Source organism: Rattus rattus, chromosome 18 (assembly GCF_011064425.1).
Source record: "Rattus rattus isolate New Zealand chromosome 18, Rrattus_CSIRO_v1, whole genome shotgun sequence".
In the NCBI taxonomy this organism is placed as follows: Eukaryota; Metazoa; Chordata; class Mammalia; order Rodentia; family Muridae; genus Rattus; species Rattus rattus.
Genome location: NC_046171.1, coordinates 4,441,126 through 4,463,548, shown reverse-complemented (window position 1 = coordinate 4,463,548; position 22,423 = coordinate 4,441,126). Strand labels below are relative to the sequence as shown.

At 48.4% G+C, this 22,423-nt stretch overlaps 1 pseudogene; it reads right to left on the bottom strand.

Annotated features, from left to right (window-relative positions):
- Positions 1–22,117: 22,117 nt before the first annotated feature.
- On the bottom strand, positions 22,118–22,221 carry LOC116887750 (annotated as a pseudogene).
- Between the last annotated feature and the right edge of the window lie 202 nt (positions 22,222–22,423).

The following is a 22,423-nucleotide window of genomic DNA, read 5'->3' as shown; positions in this document are numbered from 1 at the left end:
ATGTGATTTAAAAGATTTAGTTTTAAATTGTGTGTGCGTGCACGTGATCCTCTTCAAGAGAGGTATGTGCTCTTAACTGTGGCGGCCTTTCTCCAGTCACATGCATGATATCAATGCATCTATATGCCCTGTCACAGAGAGCTCCCTGTTTCCGGTAAGCAGCCCGGTGCCCTGACACACACACAAGCTGGCTCTGAGCTCGCCTAACTGTCCAGTGTTTTGGAGACGATCCTCTAAAGGACATGTTGAGAGCGGGCTGAACCACAGGGCTAGGGACTGGCCTAACAACTTGAGCACCTATGTGGCTGAGTACACAGTTCAGAGAGAAGGGGGTGTCCTTCATCTGAGAGGCCCTGGGGAACATTGGACCTGTGGCTCTCCCTCCTGCGGTGTCTCACATGCGAGATGAGGTGGATGCCACAGGCAGGGGCCAGTAACTGACTACATTAATTGCGTTAGGCTGTGCTCACTGTACAAAAATAAATCTGGTTCTGGATGAAGGGAATGGTGGCTGCTGCTCTCTCGGAGGGAGAGCCCCACCTGCCACGCCCACAGGCACTCCCTCTGATGCTGGGTTTGCGAGGAGTCACACCCTAGCCACCAAGCCCAAGGCAGGGTTTGGCATGACACAAGGTATCTATTTACAAGCTGAGTAGGCTGCGAAAAGGACCATTAAACCACACTGGGAGATCCGCTGTATTGGACAACGACTTTCCCAGCCGGCAGGACCCCGCTCCACATGACAGCTGTGGATACCTAGGACATAGCTGGCCACAGTGGGCGGGAGGGGAGGCCGTGGGAGAAGTTGGTGGGCAAGAATATGGAGGTAAAGGGACAGAGGGCTAGAGAATCAATGGCTGTACCTGACTCTGGTCTCAGCTTCCAAGGCCTAGAGAAGGAATCTGGGTAACCCCACCGAAAGAGCTGTTTTGTGTCACCTGGGGTCCTTCCCTATCTTTCTACGAAGCTTCCATCCTTGGTGGCTGTGGCCAGAGTGGGTCTGGGTTTCCCACAGACTGTGAGGCCCTCCATGATGTGGGGTTAGCAAGCCAGGCTGCCTTTAACACACCCAGTAGCTGCCTCTGCCTTGATGACCTCCCTGTGCTATGGGATTTCTGTCACTGGTCTCTCTCTTTGAGAATGAACTGGCTTATTGAGTTGGCTTGATTTGCGTGTGTTTGTGGGGTTTTTATTTTATTTTATTTTATTTTGGTTTTGTTTCGTTTTAGAGTCTCTTGTAGGTTGGTCTTGAACTAGGTACCTGAGAATGACTTTCAACTTATTGAATTTTGTCACTGATTTTTTTTTTTTATTTTGAGACCGGGTCTCACTTTGTAGCCCTGACTGGCCTGAAACTCAGTAAGTAGACCAGGCTGGCTTTGAACTCACAGAGATCTGCCTGTTTCAAATATATGAAAAGTATGCACCGCGCCATGTTCAGCCTCGTTTGGACTCCTTCAGCAGGCGGAGAGAAGCCAAGAGTCCTGGTCTAGAACATGGCAGGGAAGGAAGTGGGTTCTCTGCACATCTGCCCTCCCTCAGGCCGGGAGGGAGCCTGTGTGCTGATCTGGGCTTGACCACAGGAAACCCTCCCCAGAAGGATGAGAGAGAAAGAGAGAGACAGAGACAGAGACACAGAGAGAGACAGAGACACAGAGACAAAGAGAGACAGAGAGACCGACAGAGACAGAGAGATAGAGAGACAGAGAGAGAGACAGAGGGAGACAGAGACAGAGACACAGAGACAGAGACACAGAGACAGAGAGACTGACAGACAGAGACAGAGACAGAGAGATAGAGAGACAGAGACAGAGACAGAGAGAGAGAGAGACAGAGAGAGAGACAGAGACAGAGAGAGAGAGAGACAGAGAGAGACAGAGACACAGACACAGAGACACAGAGACAGAGAGAAACAGAGACAGAGACACAGAGAACAGACAGAGACACAGAGACAGAGAGAGAGAGAGAGAGAGACAGAGACAGAGACAGAGAGATAGAGAGACAGAGAGACCGACAGACAGAGACAGACAGAGACAGAGAGATAGAGAGACAGTTGGTCCCCGGGGTCCAACTACTCTGTAGCACCATCAGTGGATGCTTGGCTGCAGAGTCCGGGAAGTGGGCTGTTGTTGGGAAGTTCTGCTGTGATGGGAGCAGGGGTGGATGAAACAGTACAATGTCTCATGGGAACCAGGGAAGGAGGAGGGCCACCCAGCCCTGCCTGCATCTCCAGCCCCGCCCGCCCGGGAAAGAGGAGACCTAATGAGAGACCGGTGGCCTTGCTGCCTCCGGGGAGGCAATTGTGTCCTCTTAAAGAGCAGTGGTGACTCACCAGAGCACCCGCAGCTTGTCATAAACATCCCCCGAGACACCTAACTCCCTCGGCCTTGATTCTATATTAACTCAACCGTGCTCCGTAGTTCCATAATTAATTAGGTTTCCTAGGTAGCTCGAGACTGGAAGAGGGTGTCCCAACCTGTGGGCACAAATATTACTAACTCCACGAGAGCTCCCACACGTCCTATGAATAGAAAAACCAGCCCCCTCCAGTCTCTCCTCCTCTTCGGGAACTCGTTGGCATTGGCTGCTTTGTGAAAGGTGAGAGGCGGTCAAATAGCCTTGATTTGAATAATTCTAAAATGTCAAGGGCTACACCAGTCATTCAGTGGGAGAGCACTTACCCAGGCCTTCGGTTTGATTCTTAGAACTGCAAAAGAAAATAAAAAAAGTTAAACTTTTTGGCCCGTGACTGTGATCTCATCGGAGAGCAAGACAAGGGAGCTGGGGATGAAATGTCTCTGTTGGTGCTTTCATGGTGTGCATAAAACAATTTCCGGTGGCTCATACCTGGCCTTGAAATCTCAGCACACAGTACTCGGAGGAAAGAAGATCAGAAGTTCCGTGTCATTCCAGCTTCCGTATCGAATTCTGACATAGCTTGGGCTACATGAAATCCTGTCTCAACAACAAAACAGACAGGGGCTGGGGAGATAGCAGGAAGTGCCTGCCACAGAGGTGGGAGGACCAGAGTTCAAATCCCAGCACCCAGGCAAAAGGCCAGCTATAGTAACACTTGCTTGTAATCCCAAAGGCAAAGTCAGGGGGCATAGCAAGAGCTCAGTGGCCAGCTCCACAGGCTTAACTGATGCACCTCAGAGGCATCCGAGAAACCCTGCCTCGAACAGCAAGGTGGGGCTGTCCAGATGGCTTAGTGAAGAAGAACGTCATTTGCTGCCAAGCCCAATGACCTAACTCTAATCCCTGAGACCCATGTGTCAGAACTGAGTCCTCAAGGTGTCCTCTCTTCTCCACATGCGTACTTTGGCCACACAGTCCCAGTGCCGACACACACACACACACCCTCACACACACACACACACACACACACACACACACACACACACACATCAATGAAAACAGATTGGATTGCTCCGGGAACAGGCCTAGGCTTTGGAAAATATTTTTACACTTATCTCTTTGGAGGGGGTGGTAATGGGGGGGGTTTGAGGTTAAGCCATGAGGGGGGTATTAGGTGTGAGAGTACCACGGGCATGAACGTGGAGGTCAGAGGGCAACTTGCAGGAATCAGCTCTCTCCTTCTGCCATGTGGGTTTCAAGGATCAACCTTGGTTCATCCGCCTTGGCAGCAAGTGCCTCTACCCACTGAGCCATCTGGCTGACCATCCACTTCATCTTAAATTTGACAACCGGTGCTCAATTCTGTTGTCAAAAATACCTAAGGGAGGAGCTGAGAGGTGGCTCGGCCGTTAAAAGCATGGACTGCTCTTACAGAAGACCACAGTTGGTTCCCTAGCACCCACAAAATGACTCCCGATCATATAGAGCCGCAGCCCCAGGAGATCTGATGCCCTCTGCTGGCCTCTAAACTCACATGTACACACACACACACACACACACACACACACACACACACACACACACACACACACACACACACACACACACACACACACACACACACACACACACACACACACAATTAAACCTGTAAGATAAACCTTTTGAAAGTAGGTAGGCAGTTTGCAACAATTTGAATTTTCTGGGCAATTTTCTTTGGATTTCACGGAAGTCTGAGCAGAACATGAACTCTCCCAGGGACACGCTGCTATCAAAATGGAGAAGCGTTCAGAGTGCATAGGCCCATGCCCGTTTCAAAGACAGCTTTTTGTCCTCTTTTTTTTTTTTTTTTTTTTTTTTTAAAGATTTTTTTTTTTTTTTTTTATTTTTTTAAGTACACTGTAGCTGTTTTCAGACACACCAGAAGAGGGCATTGGATCTCATTACAGATGGTTGTGAGCCACCATGTGGTTGCTGGGAATTGAACTCAGGACCTCTGGAAGAGCAGCCAGTGCTCTAACCGCTGAGCCATCTCTCCAGCCCTCGTCCTCTGTTTTTGAGACAGAGTCTCCCATTGTAGCCCTGGCTGGCTTGGAACTCACTGTATAGATCAGGCTGGCCTCAAACTCACAGAGATCTGCCTGTGCCTCTCAAGTGCTGGGATTAAAGGTGGAGTCACTTACTTCTTCTAGTCTGAAAGCCTTAATTGTAAAATTTATTTTATTTTTAAATATTTATGTATTTATTATTTATATATGAGTACACTGTCACTGTCACACCAGAAGAGGACATCAGATCTCATTACAGAAGGTTGTGAGCCACCATGTGGTTGCTGGGATTTGAACTCAGGACCTCTGGAAGAGCCATCTCTCTAGCCCCTTAAATTTTATTTTTATTTAATCTTAATTTTTTTTTCCTTTTGGCAGTTCTGGGGATCAAACCTAAAGACACATTTGTTAGACAAGCACTTTCCTGCATTGATTCTTCAAGGCTTTGAGATCTTTCGTTTTGTCTGTGTACATGCATGCGTGTACATCTGTGTACGTGTGTGTGTTTTTTGAATGTGAGTATATGTATATGAACACTGCTGAGGCTGATCTTGAACTACTGATTCTTCTGCCTCTATGTCCAACATATCCCAAGTTCTAGGATTACAGAAATATATATATATATAATTTTTTTTCCTAATTTCCTAATGTGGATGATTAGCAAGCGTTAAGCCACAGATGTATTAGGGGAAACGGTGACAGGAAAGGTCTGGTTTAGTTTATGGTTCTGTGCCAAGGATAATTTCTTAACTTTGGCAAAAGCACCCTAGTTATGTAACACACTAATCTTTGAAGAAGAGGGCGGGCAAAGAGTTTAGAGGAAATCTCTGCCACTTTCCTATAAATCGAAAATTAACCAAGCACCAGTGGTTGGATTCATGCTTAGAATCTCAATGGGCTGAGGCAGGGGGATTGCCACCCTTTCAGGGTTAGCCTGGGCTACCTGGTGAGTTTCAAGTCAACCCAATCTATGTGCAAGACACCACTTCAAGAAGAAAAAAGAGTTGTGTGTGGTGATGTATGCCTTTGATTCTAGTACTCAGGAGGCAGAGGCAGGTGGATTTCTCTGAGTTTGAAGCCAGCCTGGTCTAAACATCAAGTTCTAGGACAGCCAGGGCAACATAGTAAGTCCCTATCACAAAAAGCAAAATTATTCCCAAAAGAGGAGTATAAAACAACACCTTCTGTTATGTACGTAATAACACTATATCTGTTACAGAGTATGTATATATATATATATACATATATATACACATATATACATATATATATGTATATATATATATATGTCTTTATTTTTGAGATAGTCTTATGTATCTCAAAAGTCCAGGATGTCCTTGAACTTCTAACCTTTCTGCCTCCATAAAGGCCAAGAAGAGGGTATTGGATCCTCTGGGACTAGAGTTACAGATGGATGTCCACCATTGCATGGTTGCTGGGAATGGAACCCAGGTCCTCTGGAAGAGCAGCCAGTACTCTTAACCCCCGAGCCATCTCTCCAGCCCCTTCTTTATTTTATCACAGAAGTTAAAATAGTTTTGTAAGACGTTCCACCCTAAAACTCGGTAGAATGGCACCTGTAATCCCAGCACTTGGGAGGTGGAGGCAAGGAGGATCAGAAATTTCTAAGGGTAGCCTGGGCTACACTGCGAGTCCAAGGGCAACCTGAGTTACATGAGATCCTGTCTCAGAGAAGGGGTGGGATTCTATCCTACAGTGAGGAACTTGAGCCCTCTCATCTCTGAGCTTCTACCCTAATGGCTGCCCCCATCCTGTGTCTTCTTTCTAGGATAGCCACTTCTGCCCACTGCAGAGGGCAGGGACAGGGGATGGGGGTGAGGGATGGGGACCATAGGCAGGGGGAGCTGGCGGTTCCTATGAAAAAGGGGTCCCTTCCAGGAGAGACTTAGTGAGGACCAAGGCTCTAGAGCTGCTGGGAGCTGCTGAGGCTGGTCTGCTGCTTTCTGGCCTTTCTCATTGGTTGCTCAGTGACTTTTATCTCCCGCCAACTTCAGAGAGGACCTTCGGAGCAGCTGCTGCAGCCCGAAGGCAAGAACTGGCAGACTGCAGACCCTGAGCTCCTCGGGCCCTGGAGCTGACACGTGATACAACACCAGGCCTGCAGGCGTCCGGGAGTCCAAGAGAGACCCACAGGTCTTCCTTCCAACACGCCCATCCACGTTAAGCTCCAGCTGTCTGCAGCCACAAGGCTTGACCACCATAAGCTGGGTAGTCGCTGCTCCCGTTCCCACAGTAGGCCCTAAAGCTGGCTCAAGCCTCCCCAAGCAACAGGGTACCCGCCCCTCGGTCCTTTGCAAGCCTCTGCCTCCAAAGCCTTGCAGGTGGGGAAGGCCAGCCAGCAACAGTTCAGCTCTGCCGCACGCAGGGACCTGGGCCAGGCTGTCTAGCACGACGCCTGCAGCCGGTCACCGGCCACCCTCCACCGTCCAGATGTCAGCGGCCCCGGCGGCCCTGTCCTGACGTGCACCTTCCCCTTCGCTGCCCCGCAGTGCACTTTGTCTCGCCGCAGCCAGATGTGCCGGCTTTGGTGCCGGCCGCCTCTAACGAGGTACAGATGTGCAGCCTGGCCTGGGCCGACGCTACCAAGGAGAAGGGAGGCCCCAGGAGAGAGCAGGCTGCAGCTGGCCACGCTGTGAAAGAGGGAGGAGGGATGCTTGGGGAACTGATGCTTAGAAACTGAGCTGGGGACCGCTCTGCTTAAATAAGGACCTGGCTTTGGTTGAGGGCGGGGGGGTCACTCTCCTCCCGACTCAGGAGTGGTGATGAAGAGCCTGCAGCCGTCCCTCCCTTTCTCCCAATCACAGAAATCACGAACAGAACTAAAGGGCGATTTGGAAAACTCAGTATAGGGTTGGGGATTTAGCTCAGAGCGCTTGCTTAGCAAGCGCAAGGCCCTGGGTTAGGTCCCCAGCTCCGAAAAAAAAAAAAACTCAGTATAAACCAGGCCCAGCGACGGACACTTGTAATTCCAGTTTCGTGGAATGAGGTGGCTGAGGCAGGAGGATAGCAAGTTCAAGCCTAGGTAGTTTTGTGGGGTAAAGGACAGGCAAATTAGCTGAGCGGATACAGGTGCTTGTTGACAAGACTAATGTCCTGAGTCCGGTCTCTAGGAGCCACCTAGTGACTCGGTAAAAGAAAGGAATTAAATCTTGCAAGGTGGGGTTGGGGATTTAGCCCAGGGGTAGAGCGCTTGCCCAGCAAGCGCAAGGCCCCGGGGTTGGGCCCCCGCTCCGGAAAAAAAAAAAAAAAAAAAAGAAAGAAAGAAAAATCTTGCAAGGTGTCCTTCCAAACCCCCACCAGCGCAGTGGATCATGCCGGCTCCCACACGCTTCCCTCCCAAACAGCACTGTGGTGAGTAGCCTCGGGCTTGCATGGAAGCAATCGTCCCAGGCTGGGTGATGTGTCTTAGGCGATGACGTTTGCTAGCATCCATCCCCAGCACCACACGAAACCAGGTATGACACATTATTTTGTACGCTTAGCAAATTGGAGTCAAAGACCAGGAGGACCGGAAGTTCAAGGTCATGCTTGGGATGCATGAAAATCACGTCATAATAAATACGTTCACAGGCAGGAGGATCTGTGGGAGTTCCCGCATACACACACATACGTGCGCAAGCCCAATTCCTAGGGAGTTGGCTCCAGAGAATAAGGAAGACACTTGCCACCAAGCCTGATCCCCGGGTTCCGTCCTCAGGACCCACAGAGAAGAAGGAAAAACAACACCTGAAGTGTATAGCCATGGCATGCAGGTGTCCACACATAGCACATAATATACAAAGAAATAAGTAAATAAACAAATACAATTGTTTGTGTCAATTTGATGCAAACCTAGACATATCTGGGAAGAGGAAATCCTTTTTTTTTTTTTTTAATTTTCTGCGCATTGGTTTTTTGCCTACAAGTATATGTGAGAGTGTCAGATCTCCTAGATCTGAAATTATAGAAAGTTGTGAGCTGCCATTTGGAGGGAGAGGGGGAATTAAACCCAGGTCCTCTAGGAAGAACAGCCAGTACCCTTAACCACTGAGCCATCTCTCCAGCCCCGGGAAGAGGAACTCCTAATTGACAAAATGCCTCCATCAGATTAGCATGTGGGGATTAATGATTGACGTGGGAGGGCTCAGCCCACTCTTGGAGGTAACACCCTGAGCAGGTGGTCCTGGGTTGTATCAGAATGCAGACCGCTGGGGAGCAAGTCAGTGAACAGCGCTCCTCCATGACCTCTGCTTCAGTTCCTGCCCCAGGTTCTGGTATTGGTTACAGCCCTGACTGCCCTTGAGGGCTGTGACTGAGGGTAGGAAAGCCAAACAAACCGTTTCCTCACTCGTCGCTTTTTGGTGTAGCATTTTATCACAGCAATGGAGCCCTTAGCTAAGACAAAACGTAATAAAAATATATCCACCTAATCCCAGTACTTGGGTGGTGGAGGTGGGAGACTAGAATTTCAAGGTCACCCCTAGCTACAACAAGTTTAAGGCTAGCCTGGGATACAGAAGATTGGGTTACAAAAGAAAAAAAAAAGGAAACAATGTAGCCATTGCTCAGGTTAGGAAACCTCCGGGATGGCTTCATTTCTGCTTGTTTGTATTTTGGATTTATGTTTGTGTAGGAGTGCTTTGCCTGCGTGTGTGTGTGTGTGTGTGTGTGTGTGTGTGTGTGTGTGTGTGTGTGTGTGTACATATGTGTACCGTGGGCCCACAGAGGTCAGAAAGGGGCGTTGGGTTCCGTGGAACTGGAGTTATGGATAGTCGATAGTCATGACAGCCACCACGTAGGCAGTGGGAATTGAACCTGGTTCCCCTACAAGAGCCATCAGTGCCCTCAAGAGCTGAATCAGCATCCCTCCAGCTCCCAAGATCAGGCATTTAGAGAAGAGAGTGCAACCCCATGGAGACTACAGACAGGCGGATATGGAAGCCACTCTTAGTTTTTTCAGAGTGTGCTCCTTGCCGCCTGTGGAGGAGGGGGAGGAGGGACTAGAGAATTGGTGCTCTTTATCCCTGTCCCCAGGGCCTGGCACACAGCAAGTGCCCTGGGCCGGTGCCAGCTCCACCCTGCAGGGAGTCGAGGCTTTCTCTGCTTCCTCTCTCCCTTCAGCCTCCTTGTCCTCCAGTTGGCTTCTACTTGTCCCCCGACCCCAGCCATCATGAACCACTATACGGAGCCCCAGGAAAGAAATCAGGTCCACAGCAGAGGGCTCCAGTCAAGGACAGCTTTTACCAGAAGGGTACTTCCCAGCTGGCTGAGCGTCCTTCTCCCTCCTCCTCCATCTCTAGGAGTTCGGTTCTGTTTTAAGAAAAGTCTCACCCCACCCGGCATGGTGGTATGCGTCTTTATTCCCAGCACTCAGCAGGCAGAGGCAGGTGGATTTCTGAGTTTTAAGATCAGCCTGGTCTACAAGGCTACACAGGAAAACCTAGTCTTAAAAAAACAAAACAAGGGGTTGGGGATTTAGCTCAGTGGTAGAGCGCTTGCCTAGGAAGCGCAAGGCCCTGGGTTTGGTCCCCAGCTCAAAAAAAAAAAAAACAAGAAAGAAACGAGACAGAGAGAGAGAGAGAGAGAGAGAGAGAGAGAGAGAGAGAGAGAGAGAGAGAGAGAGAGGCAGGCTTTTTTTGACTCTGATTATCCTGACAGTCTACTGACTGTTGGAGTACACATCAACCTGGCTGGCTTGCTTCCTTCCTTCCTTCCTTCCTTCCTTCCTTCCTTCCTTCCTTCCTTCTTTCCTTCCTTCCTTCCTCTCTTCTCCTCCCTCCTCTGTCCCTTCTTTCCTTCATTTCTCCTGTGCTGGTAGGAATGGAACCCAGGACCCCTCATACAAGTGGACAAACCCCGTTAAGCGCTCTACGTCTTGAGCGACACCTCTCTATCGGTGAGTCGGGCTTCTTTTGTAAAACCAAAGCTAAGGCACAGAGTCTAGAACACCCACGTGCGTTGCAGGCCCCAGCACAGGGGTGAGCAGCTCTGTCCAGGACTCAGGCCACACTCCCACGGGCTTTGGCTGGCTCCCATCATCAGATGGAACCATACACATGACGTCTATACAGTGCCACACATGACGTCTATACCGTGCCGTCCCATGTTTATGAAGCTGGGGTGGGGGTGGGACAGGGGGAGGGGGAGGGGGAAGAAAGTACCCAGTTAACGTTTGTCTCTCATGGGGTCACAGGATTGACTCGAACTAACAGGTCCTGCTACAAATCATCCTTTATTCTCAATTTCGAAATCCCAGGAGGCTTTGAGAGCCACAGGCTAGATAAGAAGGCACAGGCACACGTTATCACAGCATGCTTGGCCGCAAAGCTTGACCTCAAGTGAACTCAGTTGGCAAGAAAATGGACCTGAACTGAGGGGAGGTTATTTACAGGTACTGGTGACATCTCTCTGCACGTGAAGATTCACGGACCTTGCTCAGAAAGTTCTCTGTGTTTGCCCAGCGCTGTCCCCGAACCAACCTGGCCTTTCACACACTCACCTGCCGCCCTCTAAAGGGTGAACGACTCTGAAATCTGAAACCCTCCCTGGCCCCAGGAATTCCAGGAGAAGGATTATGGATCTGGAGAAATTTATGAAATTTCTCCTTCAAAAAATGGATGAGCCCGCCAGTCACGATGGTCCACGCCTATGACTCTCAGCACTTGGGAGGCAGAGGCAGGAGCATCAGAAACTCAAAGCCAGCCAGGACTATACAGTAAATTTGAGGCCAGCCTGGACTACAGGAGTCCCTGGGTCATCATCCCAAAGAAACAGGCCAGAGGCAGTGTGGGGGTGTGCAACTTTATTTCCTGTACTCAGGAGACAGAAAAAGGGGGGAGGGGAGCTCTGTTAGTTCCAGGATAGAATGGACTGGTTCAAACCAGCCAGGGGTTACAAAGTGAGACCTTGTCGCATACCCCCCCCCACAGGTGACTTGTGGGGAATGAAATCCAGGCATTGTGACACACGCTTGCCATTCTAATACTTAGCAAGCTGCGGCAGGGAAATCTCAGGTTCAAGGCTGGCCATAGTTACCTGGCAAGTTTGAGGCCAACCGGGCTTCTTGAAAGAATGAGGGAGAGAAGAAGGAAGGAAAAAAGAGAAGCAGAGGGTTGGGGATTTAGCTCAGTGGTAGAGCGCTTGCCTAGTGCATAAGACCCTAGGTTCAGTCCCAGCTCCAAAAAAAAAAAAACCAAAAAAAAAAAAAAAAAAAAAAAAGAGAAGCAGAGCAGAAAAGAGGGGGAAAAAAAGAGAAGGAAAGGAAAACCAGCTAGGTGTGACGGAGCTCCAGGAGGCTGAGGCAACAGACCTCTAAGTACTGGCACCCCCTACACAACAAAACCATCTCAAAAAAAAATGAGGCAGGCTGGAGAGATGGCTCAGTGGTTAGAGCACCGACTGCTCTTCCAGAGGTCCTGAGTTCAATTCCCAGCACCCACATGGCGGCTCACAACCATCTGTAATGGGATCTGATGCCCTCTTCTGGTGTGTCTGAAGACAGCGACAGGGTACTTATATATAATAAATAAATCTTAAAAAGAAATACTACTTTAAAAAAAATCAGAGAGGCGGGGCTAGCTCGCAAGCATCTGTAACTCCTCCCTCGGGGTACTGTATACACGTGGTGTACACATGCACTTACAGGGCAAGCACCCATATACATGTATAAAATAAAGCAAAGGTTAATTTTTGTTTTAAAACTTTATGAAGTTCCAGACTAGACAAAGCCAGCTGCTGGTGGAAGTCTAAGAGCGGCTGCCTTTGGTAGGGATGAATGACCCAAGAAGAAGAGGAGGAAATTTACAGGCACCTGGGACTATCTGGCAAGCTGAGGGGCTGGAGGCTCCACACACGTATGTATATGTACATGTGTAGAAGAGTATCAAGCAGGGGTTGGGGATTTAGCTCAGTGGTAGAGCACTTGCCTAGCAAGCACAAGGCCCTAGGTTCGGTCCCCAGCTCTGAAAAAAAGAAAAGAAAAAAGAAGAAGAAAAAAAGAAGCGTATCAAGCAGACACTATTAAAAAGTAGCTTTTTTTCTTTCGTATTTTTTAGATGTTTATTTATGTTTTTTTGTTTATTTATGTATTTGTTTATTTACTTATTTATATGTGAGTATACTGTCATTGTCTTCAGACACACCAGAAGAGGGCATTGGATCCCATTACAGATGGTTGTGAGCCACCATGTGGCTGCTGGGATCTGAACTCAGGCCCTCTGGAAGAGCAGTCAGTGTTCTTAACCGCTGAGCCATCTCTCCAGGTCCTTATTGATAGTTTTTAAAAAGAGAGTTTCTCTGTGTAGTCCTGGCTGTCTTGGAACTCATTCTGCAAACCATGCTGGCCACGAACTCCGAGACCTACCTGCCTCTGCCTCCCCAGGGCTGAGATCAAACGCGTGCAACACCACTGTTCTGCAAGATTTTAGCTTTTTTCTTTTCATGCATTATACCTCAGAATAAAATAAAAATAATCTTGATGTGAAAATAATCTTCAAATAAACCAATATGCAGCAGACCAATTGGCTCTAACTACTATCTTGTAATACATTCTACTTCCCAACAAAGCCTAAATTAAAATAATCCTTTCCAAGAGTGTTGGTGCGCGTGCCTTTAGTCCCAGCATTTGGGAGTCAGAGGCAGGTGGATCCCTGTCAGTTTGAGACCAGCCTGGTTTACAGTGTGAGTTCCAGGACAGCCAGGGCTACACAGAGAAAAAACAAAAAACAAAAAACAAAGTCTTTGCAAACATTTTTGAAAGATATATTTTTGTGTACGTGTGTGTTTCAGTGTGTGCACACCACGTGTGTGCAGACACACTCAGAAGCCAGAAGAGGGCGCTGTTGTGCGCTGCCTAGTGTGGGGGATGGGAACTAAACAGGGTCCTCAGAGAAGAGTGAAAAGCATCCCCAGCCATTCTCCAGCCCCCAACTCATCTTAATATAAATCTAGCTTTTTTTTCTTTTAAAAACAAAATCCAGGAAATGAGTTTAAACACCAAATCAAATGTAGCGAACATGTTTCAAAGTCTGTTTCGCCCTCACGGAGAACGGGACACCTGAGGCAGATCTTTGAAGTTCGTTATTTATTTTTTGAGACAGGGTCTCTCACATTCCAGGCAGGCCTCCCTGGTTATGCTGCCAAGACGAACTAGCCTTGGACTCCAGACACTCCTTGCTCAGCCATATTGCGATTACAGTTTTGCGTGTCTCCACACCTAGCTCTAACCTTTGTTTCCAAGATATTGTAGAAAGAACTCTGGGGTCAGGCCTGCTTCAGTGAACCTTCAAGGAACGAGCATGAGCATACACATACACACCCGGCCCAACCCACACACACACACACACACAGTACCTTGAATACCTGTGGATCCTTCCCACCTGCAGAGCCTGGCTCACAACATACCAGTCTATGGCGTACACACGGATCTGGGCCTGGCACCCACCCACGACGCTGCCAGTCAGCACTTGTACCCAGACAATAATATCCTGTAATTGCAGCTCGGATTTGGAATTTGTATCTGAGAACAGAAGGGCACAAGAGAGTCCCTGATTAAACAGGTCAGATAACGACATATCGCGAAGAGGACGGAGTCTCCTCCCAGGGCCTTCTCGTTCATTACTCAACTGTTCACTGCAGGCAGCTCTGTCCTCTGACATTCATGCCCCCACCCCCTCCTTCCCACCTCTGTCCTAGCTGGGCCCAGAGTTGGCACACTGAAGCTTCACTTTGCCAGCCAGCACCTCTCCTGACCCGGCTCTACCCACGCCCAGCCTCCCTCTGTGTCCATGCAGAGGACGATGGCCTGCCAGGTGGCCTTGCTGTCCTCTGTTGCCCCAGCCCCTATAAAGAATGCTCAGAAAATAAACAAACAAACCAGCTTGGGGTTTTCCCTGTCTTTGCAGAATTGCACTGCCCGGTAGAATCTGGACTGATTGGAATATCCTATGTCTGCCTAGTGTTAAACCAGTCACCAGCTAGTACAGGGACCTGTCCACCCCTAGGTGGCTGGTGCCATCAAGAACTAAAACTTTGGGCTGGAGAGTTGGCTCAGAGGTTAGGAGCACTGACTGTTCTTCCAGAGGTCCTGAGTTCAATTCCCAGCAACCACATGGTGGTTCACAACCATCTGGAATGGGATCTGATGCCCACTTCTGGTGTCTGAAGACAGTGACAGTGGACTCATATACATAAAATAAATACATCTTAAAAAAACAAAACAAAAACTAAAACTTTGAGCTATCCTAGTACTTGGGAGGCAGAGGCAAGTGGATCTCTGAGTCCAAGGACAGCCTGGTTTACGTCTTTTGAGTTACAAAAAAAAAAGAAAAACAAAACATAAAAACAAAACATAGGGGGTTGGGGATTTAGCTCAGTGGTAGAGCGCTTACCTAGCAAGCACAAGGCCCTGGGTTCAGTCCCCAGCTCCGGAAAAAAAAAAAAGAAAAAAAGAAAAAGAAAAAAGAAAAAAACAAAACAAAGGAACAAAAAACCCAACCAAACAAAAACAATTAAACTTGTTTTGTTTTGTTTTGCTTCTCGAGATAGGCTTTCTCTGTGTAGCTCTGGCTATCCTGGAACTCACTCTGGCCTTGAACTCAAGAGATCCTCCAGCCCCTGCCTCCTGAGAGCTGGGATTAAAGCCCTGTGTCTTCACACCTGGCATATATAGGTTAAAATGGAGACACCTGTGACCTGTGGCTCCCACAGCGGGAGGGAGGAAGAGTCCTCTGGGCAGCTTGAGGGCCAGCATCTCTGGAAGGCCTCCAAGCTGCTGAAGGTACAGATCTATCCACGCCAGCTGGAGAAGGCCTTCATCTCCAAAGTGCCTGGGACACTGGCTGGCCCACACAGTGTGTCGCACTGTTGTAAATGGAACCTTTGATGTAGGGGGTCACCTGGAAGCCTACCCTAGCCTACCTCAAGGGAAGTTCACTGTTGGAAAGTCCCATCATGTGTCTTTTCTAGAACATGCCGAGGAAACCCAGGAGAACCATAGCAGGAATCCTTGGAGCCGCCGATCATATCCCCACCCCTGAAAAACCCTAGTCCTCAGGCATGGTGGTTCTGCTTCTCCCTCACCTCCATCCCCTCAGCATACAAATTCATACTCCCACCCCCCTAACACTATAGACTCCAAACCCACATCCCCATACTCCCACGCCCAAGCCCCAAGTCCATAGACCTCTACCTCACCTGCACCCACACCTCACAACCCACACCTTGGCCTAATTAATTCCGGGGCTTTCTTCTTCTTTCTTCTTCCTCTATTTTGGTGGGAACTCTTTCTAACGGTGACTTTCTGGGATCAATCCCTAGCAACCAAACCACATCGGAAGGCTCACAACTACCAGCGACTGTAGTCCCTGCAAGGCCGTGCGGCAGACAGAGCCACACGGCCACACACACATACGCACATAGTAAGAATAGGGCTGGAGAGAAGGCTCAGAGGTTAAGAGCACTGCTGCTCTTCCAGAGGTCCTGAGTTCAAATCCCAGCAACTACATGGTAACTCACAACCATCTGTAATGGGATCCGATGTCCTCTTCTGGTGTGTCTGAAGACAGCGACAGTGTACTCGTATGCATTAAATAAATAAACCTTAAAAATAAAGAAACATTTAAAAACTTACACAAATAAGTTATGATCTCTCTGTGCAGCTCTGGCTGTCCTGGAGCTCACTTTGTAGACCAGGCTATCCTAACTCACTTTGTAGACCAGACTGCCCTGGAACTCACTTTGTAGAACAGGCTCTCCTGGAACTCACAGAGATCCACCTGCCTTTGATGGAATTAAGGACACGAACCATCATGCCTGACCTCAATTTTTTTTTTTTAACATTTATTTATTGTGTATGTATACGGGTCATCATGACAGACATGGCGTCAGTGGGTTTGTGGAGGTCAGAAAATAGTACGCTGTGTCACCTGTCCCCTTTCTCTGAGGACAGACTCACTAGACACAGCTGACCAAAGCCCCAGGCACAGGGATTTAATAGGCTAACTGGGACGCTCCCCGTGTGACCCCACCCCAGGAAGCTGCTCTGTTTAACCGGGACAAAGGCTTGCGCCCAGTGTGACTCAATGAGACTCTGAAATCCCAGTTTCTCAACCTGGACCAAGAGGCTTGGCAATCAGGCCCAGCCTGCCCAGCGGCACCTGTGAGCAAGCTAAGCCTGCTTTCCACCCAGCACCAATCCACCCAGCACCAATCCTCCCAGCGCAAGCCCTGCCTCCCCATTGCTGAGCTAGCTACTTCCCGGCCTTTTAAAGCCAGGGTAAAAAGCCAGGCACTGACATCCCAGCTCTAGGAAAGTGGGGGATAAGGATCAGGAGTTCAAGGATGCCTAGGACCCAAAGGAGAGAAGGAAAGGGTGTCCTCTGACCTCCACACGCATGCCTCTTCACACACACACACACACACACACACACACACACACACACACACACACACAGAGGAACAGATGCTCTCACGCACAAATGCTCACACACCAAGAAATCAGTAAGTAAATATGGCAGGGGAAGGTGGCACAGCCCTTTAACCTCAGAGCTTGATAGACAGAGGCAGGCAGATCTCTTCCAATTCAAAGTCAGCCTGGTCCAAATAGCTAAGGCCAGCCCAGGCCCAGGGCTACACAGTAGGACCCTGTCTCAAAAACCAAAACAGGGGTTGGGGATTTAGCTCAGTGGCAGAGCGCTTGCCTAGCAAGCACAAGGCCCTGGGTTCGGTCCCCAGCCCCGAAAAAAAGAAAAGAAACAAAACAAAACAAAACAAAACAAAACAAAACAAAAAAACCAAAAAACAAATCTGCTATGGTGATGGTGGCAGACGCCTTTAGTCCCAGAGGCAGGTGGATCTCTGAGTTTGAGGCCAGCCTGGTCTACAGAGTGAGTTCCAGGACAGCCAGGGCTATGCAGAGAAACCAACCAACAAAAACAGAGAAAGAGAAGTGTAATAGTGTGCTATGGATCTACCCTTTGTCCAGATTTGGTGTCTCTTATCTGGAATTCCAGCACTCAGTATCAGAGGCAGGAGGATTGTTGAGAGTCCAAGGCCGTCCTGAGCTACACACCAAAATCCAATTTTTAATTTTTTTTAACTTAACTTAGTGAGGTGGGGCACATGCGCTATCGTGTACCTATGGGAGCGGAGGTCAGAGGGCAACTTACAGGGGTCAGGTCTCTCCTTTTTTTTTTTTTTTTAAACATTTATTTATTTATTATATATAAGTACACTGTAGCTGTCTTCAGACACACCAGAAGAGGGCATCAGATCTCATGACAGATGGTTGTGAGCCACCATGTGGTTGCTGGGAATCGAACTCAGGACCTCGGGGAGAGCAGTCGGTGCTCTTAACCACTGAGCCATCTCTCCAGCCCCAGTTCTCTCCTTCTATCATATGCGTCCCAGGGACCAAACTCAGGTGATTTGCTTAATGTGAAGCATCTTAACTTACAGCTGTGCTATTTTCTGTGTGGGCCCCATGTAGTAAGTTCTAGACTAGCCTGGACTAGCATGAAACTCTGCTCCAAAAAAAAAAAAAAAAAAAGGTAGGGTTTCTCTGGGTAGCCCTGACTCTCCTAAAACTGACTCTGTAGACCAGGCTAGCCTCAGACTCAGAGATCTGCCTGCCTTTGCTTCCCAAGTGCTGGGACTAAAGGCGTGCGTGCACCACCACTGCCAGGCTGGTAAAAGTTCTTAGTTACTTCATTTGGGAGGTAGAGGCATCCAGTTCTCTGTGAGTTCAAAGCTAGCCTGTTCTATATACCTAGCCAAGTCTGGGTCAAAGACATAAAAATAAGAGAATAGGGGTGTGGAACTCCTGGTGTGTGCTAGCATGCTGTTGATGTGCAGGGTCTGGACTCAGAGCCTTGTGCATGCTAGGCAAACACACTACCACTTGAGCTACATCCTCATCGCTCACTTGAACTTTGGGAAAGGTCTGACGGAGTTTACTTTGGTGTGTTCATTTGCATATTGTTTGCATACTATTTACACACTCATTTGCATGTGTATTTGCGTACTCGTAGTCTGGGCTACTAGACTGGAGATGGAGAGATGGCTCATACATATATATATATATACACACACACACACACACACACACACACACACACACACACACACACACACATACGTATATATATATAAGAATAAATCTGGCCTGAACTCTCTCTGTAGATCAGGCTGATCTCGAACTCAGAAACGAAAAATAAATCTTTTTTTTTTTTTTTGGTTCTTTTTTTCGGAGCTGGGGACCGAACCCAGGGCCTTGCGCTTCCTAGGTAAGCGCTCTACCACTGAGCTAAATCCCCAGCCCCGAAAAAATAAATCTTGATGGAAAAAAAAAAAAAAAGAAAGAAAGTGAGTAACTGAGATCACCTTTGAGAGACAAAGTGGCTGGGGGGCTGCTCTGGGAAAGGGAGCAACTTGCACAGCTCTCTTCACCCTGATGGACGTAACAATGTAAATAAATAAATACATTGTTCATTCATCCATTCTGTTATAGAAAGGATCTTTCTACGTATCCCAGGCCAGGCTGGAACTCCGGAGATCCTCCTGCCTCAGTTTCTTAAGGATTGCCTATATAAAACGGAAGTGAGCTCAAACTAAGAGCACCGTTTAAATGCAGGAACGGTGGCGCACTCCTTTAGTCCCAGCGCCCAGGAGGCAGAAGCAGGACAGTCTGTGAGTTTGAGGCTAGCCTGGTCTACATAGGCCCTGTCCAAACCCCCCCCAAAAAAAAAACCCCCAAAAAAACCACCAATAAAGGTCATATGAAGGGTACAAAGGTCATATGAAGGGTAGAATCTTTCCCATAGAGATCTTGCCCCAGTCTCTCTCACAGGCCCCTTTCTTCCCACACCCTTCAATGCAGATGGTAGTCTGGGCTCTAAATGAGACTGGAGCTCAGAGCATCTCAGGCGGAGCCTCAGGGATGAACATTAGCACTTCTGGAGAGAAACTGCCCTGGCCCACTGTGAGGGGATCAAAGGGATTGCAGCAAGACTCGCCCACCCCCACCCCCATGGACTTGGAACCTTTAAACCCTGCAGACAGGGTCGGGACCACTAGCTCTGACTACCACCCTTTCAGTCACGGAACCGAGATAGATCCTGGTCACAGATGAAGCAGAATGATACCGGAGAGGTCAGGGGATCGGTTGGAACCAGGCCGGGAAGCCGTGGTGTTATTTGAAATTTAGGAGCGGGCTTAGGCTCCTCAGCCCCAGGACACTTCTCCTGTTTGAGATCCCCTACCAGGGCTCTGGGACACGCTGTCTCAGGCCTCCCCTGCAAACCAGAGCTGTACCAGACCTTAACGAAGCGAAGCCAGGCAGCGCTTGGCAAAGCTTCTCTGCCTGTGGGAAAGCCCCGCTCAGCTCTCAGCTCAGGTGTTGTCTGGACCACCTGCTTTGGCAAACAGCTGATGGCCTCGAGCCCAGGTGCTGCACCGGCCCAGGTGGGACCTGACCTACAAACCTGGAAGTCAGGCTGCTGAACCCCGAACCTCCCCACCACACCCCTTGCCTCGAGGGACAAGGACACACACGTGGCTTTTCCTGGTGAGACAACTTTCTGTTTCGGGGGTGGGGAGGCTGGGGAGGGAGGGATAAAAAACAAAACCCTGTTCTTGGACACTGCCCAGAAAAAATGAAGGTAGTGTGAGCTACAGAGGAAAACAGGCAGGTCTTTCCATTTAGGGCGGACTAACCTCGGCTGGAGCTGACCTAGGGTCACAGTGACCACCCCTCACCCCACGGGTCCCCACCCAAGCTTGAAACTGCAAGCATGGGTGTGCATTCTTTCCCCATGAGAAACTTCAACTCTTTAAAACTACTCCCACCCACGGGAGTGGTGATATATTAAGCTGTTATCAGCCATCTAAACTTTAATGCGAATTAGCTTGATCAGTACACCCAGAAGTATCCTAGGGTAGCCCGATTATTTAAAAAAAAAAGGGGGGGGGGAGAAGGGGGACTATGGACCGGAAACTGGGAAAGGAAATAACATTTGAAATGTAAATTTAAAAATATCCAATAGGGGCTGGAGAAATAGCTCAGCAGTTAAGAGCACTGATTGCTCTTGCAGAGGTCCTGAGTTCAATTCCCAGCAACCACATGGTGGCTCACAACCATCTGCAATGCGATCCGATGCCCTTTTCTGGTGTGTCTCTAAACAGCTACAGTGTTCTCATATAAATAAAATAAATAAATCTTTAAAATAAAATAAAAAATAAAAATAAAAATATCCAATAAAAACTGTTTTACTACAGAGAAAAAGAAAGAAAAGGAAGGAAGAAGAGAGAGCGATCAAATAAGAGAGGAGAATGACAGATTTAAGGTCAGACAGACAAGTAGGGCTCACTAACTCAAGGGCGGGAAGAGCTACCAGTGGCAGATTGTCAACAGGTGACAGGGAAGGGAAAACACGGTGGAGAGGGTGGCACTCGTAAACGTCCCCTTTGTCACTCGGAGCTCTAACATGTTTTTCACCCCAGAGCAAACCCAGCAGCAACCACAGCCGACCCCACCCCACAGCATAAAATGTCTTTGAAGTCTCCTGTTTTTTACCTTCAAGTTCATTCAAATGCTACACCACAATACACTAGGAGCAGAGCTGGCTTGTTTTTACATCATCAAAACAACAGTGAGATTGGTTCCGTGTGGGTTCCCTTCCCAAAGGTGTTTTTTAAATCTCTAATCCCAACACTGCAGAGGCTAAGGTTGGACAGGAGTCCAGAATCCAGTTCAAGGTCATCTGGGACTACCTGGGACCCTGCCTCCTGAGAGAGAGAGAGAGAGAGAGAGAGAGAGAGAGAGAGAGAGAGAGAGAGAGAGAGAGAGAGATGGCTCAGTGGTTAGGAGCACTGACTGCTCTTCCAGAGGTCCTGAGTTCAATTCCCAGCAACCACATGGTGGCTCACAACCATCTGTCATGGGATCTGATGCCCTCTTCCGGTGTGTCATACATACAATAAATAAATCCTAAAAAAAAAAAATTCAATTCCCAGGACCCTCATGAAAAACTGAATTTAGTAAGTAGTCCTCTTAACCATACCCAGCCTGTCCCCATACATCTATACGCTAGACAAATAAGATATAGATATCTAAATAGATAGATAGATAGATAGATATCTAGATAGATAGATATCTAGATAGATAGGGGTTGAAGTGATGGAGCATCAATGAAGAACAATGGCTGTTCTGATGTTGCAGTGCCTGTGTCTTCTCCCCATTCATTGGCTGGAGTCAGACCTTCGGACTTATCCCATTGGATAGTCTGAAAAGAATTAGCATACAAAAAAATGGAGGAAGGAGAAAGAGTAGGTCACTATTCCAGTTTACCAAATTCATGAAGCAGGAAGTCTTTGTGTAAACAAAGGTTTTACTGGCTGGGAGGATTAAAACACAAAATTTTTTTTTCCGAGACAGGATTTTTCTGTGTAGCCCTGGCTGTCCTCGAACTCAAATTGCTGCCAGCCTCTGCCTCCGAATGCTGGGACTAAAGTCGCGCGCACCAGAATACCCGGTTTAAAGCTTTTCTCTTGATCAAGAGGGTGCACGCTGAAGCTGGAACACAGACACAGGAAGTGCATTTGGTGTTTGGTGTATCTCGGGTGGTGACGTCATCGTTCCCCCATTGGTTACAGCCCGACTTCATACTTTTATCTGATTGGCTAGTCTGAGAAAAAAAATGGTGCACGGGAAAACATAGAGGTACGGACAGGAGTAACCTCGCTAGGATATCCAACTCCTAGAATACAGCATGGGCCTTTGATACTACACTTGATCTTAGCCAAAAGGCCGAGAAGCGATAGCATGGGCCTTTGAAAGGTTTTATTGGATGAGGGGATTTAAACATTTGCATATAAGTTTTAGGATGTGGGCAAGATTAATAATTTTAATTCCGGGGCTGGGGATTTAGCTCAGCGGTAGAGCGCTTACCTAGGAAGCGCAAGGCCCTGGGTTCGGTCCCCAGCTCCGAAAAAAAGAACCAAAAAAAAAAAATAATAATAAT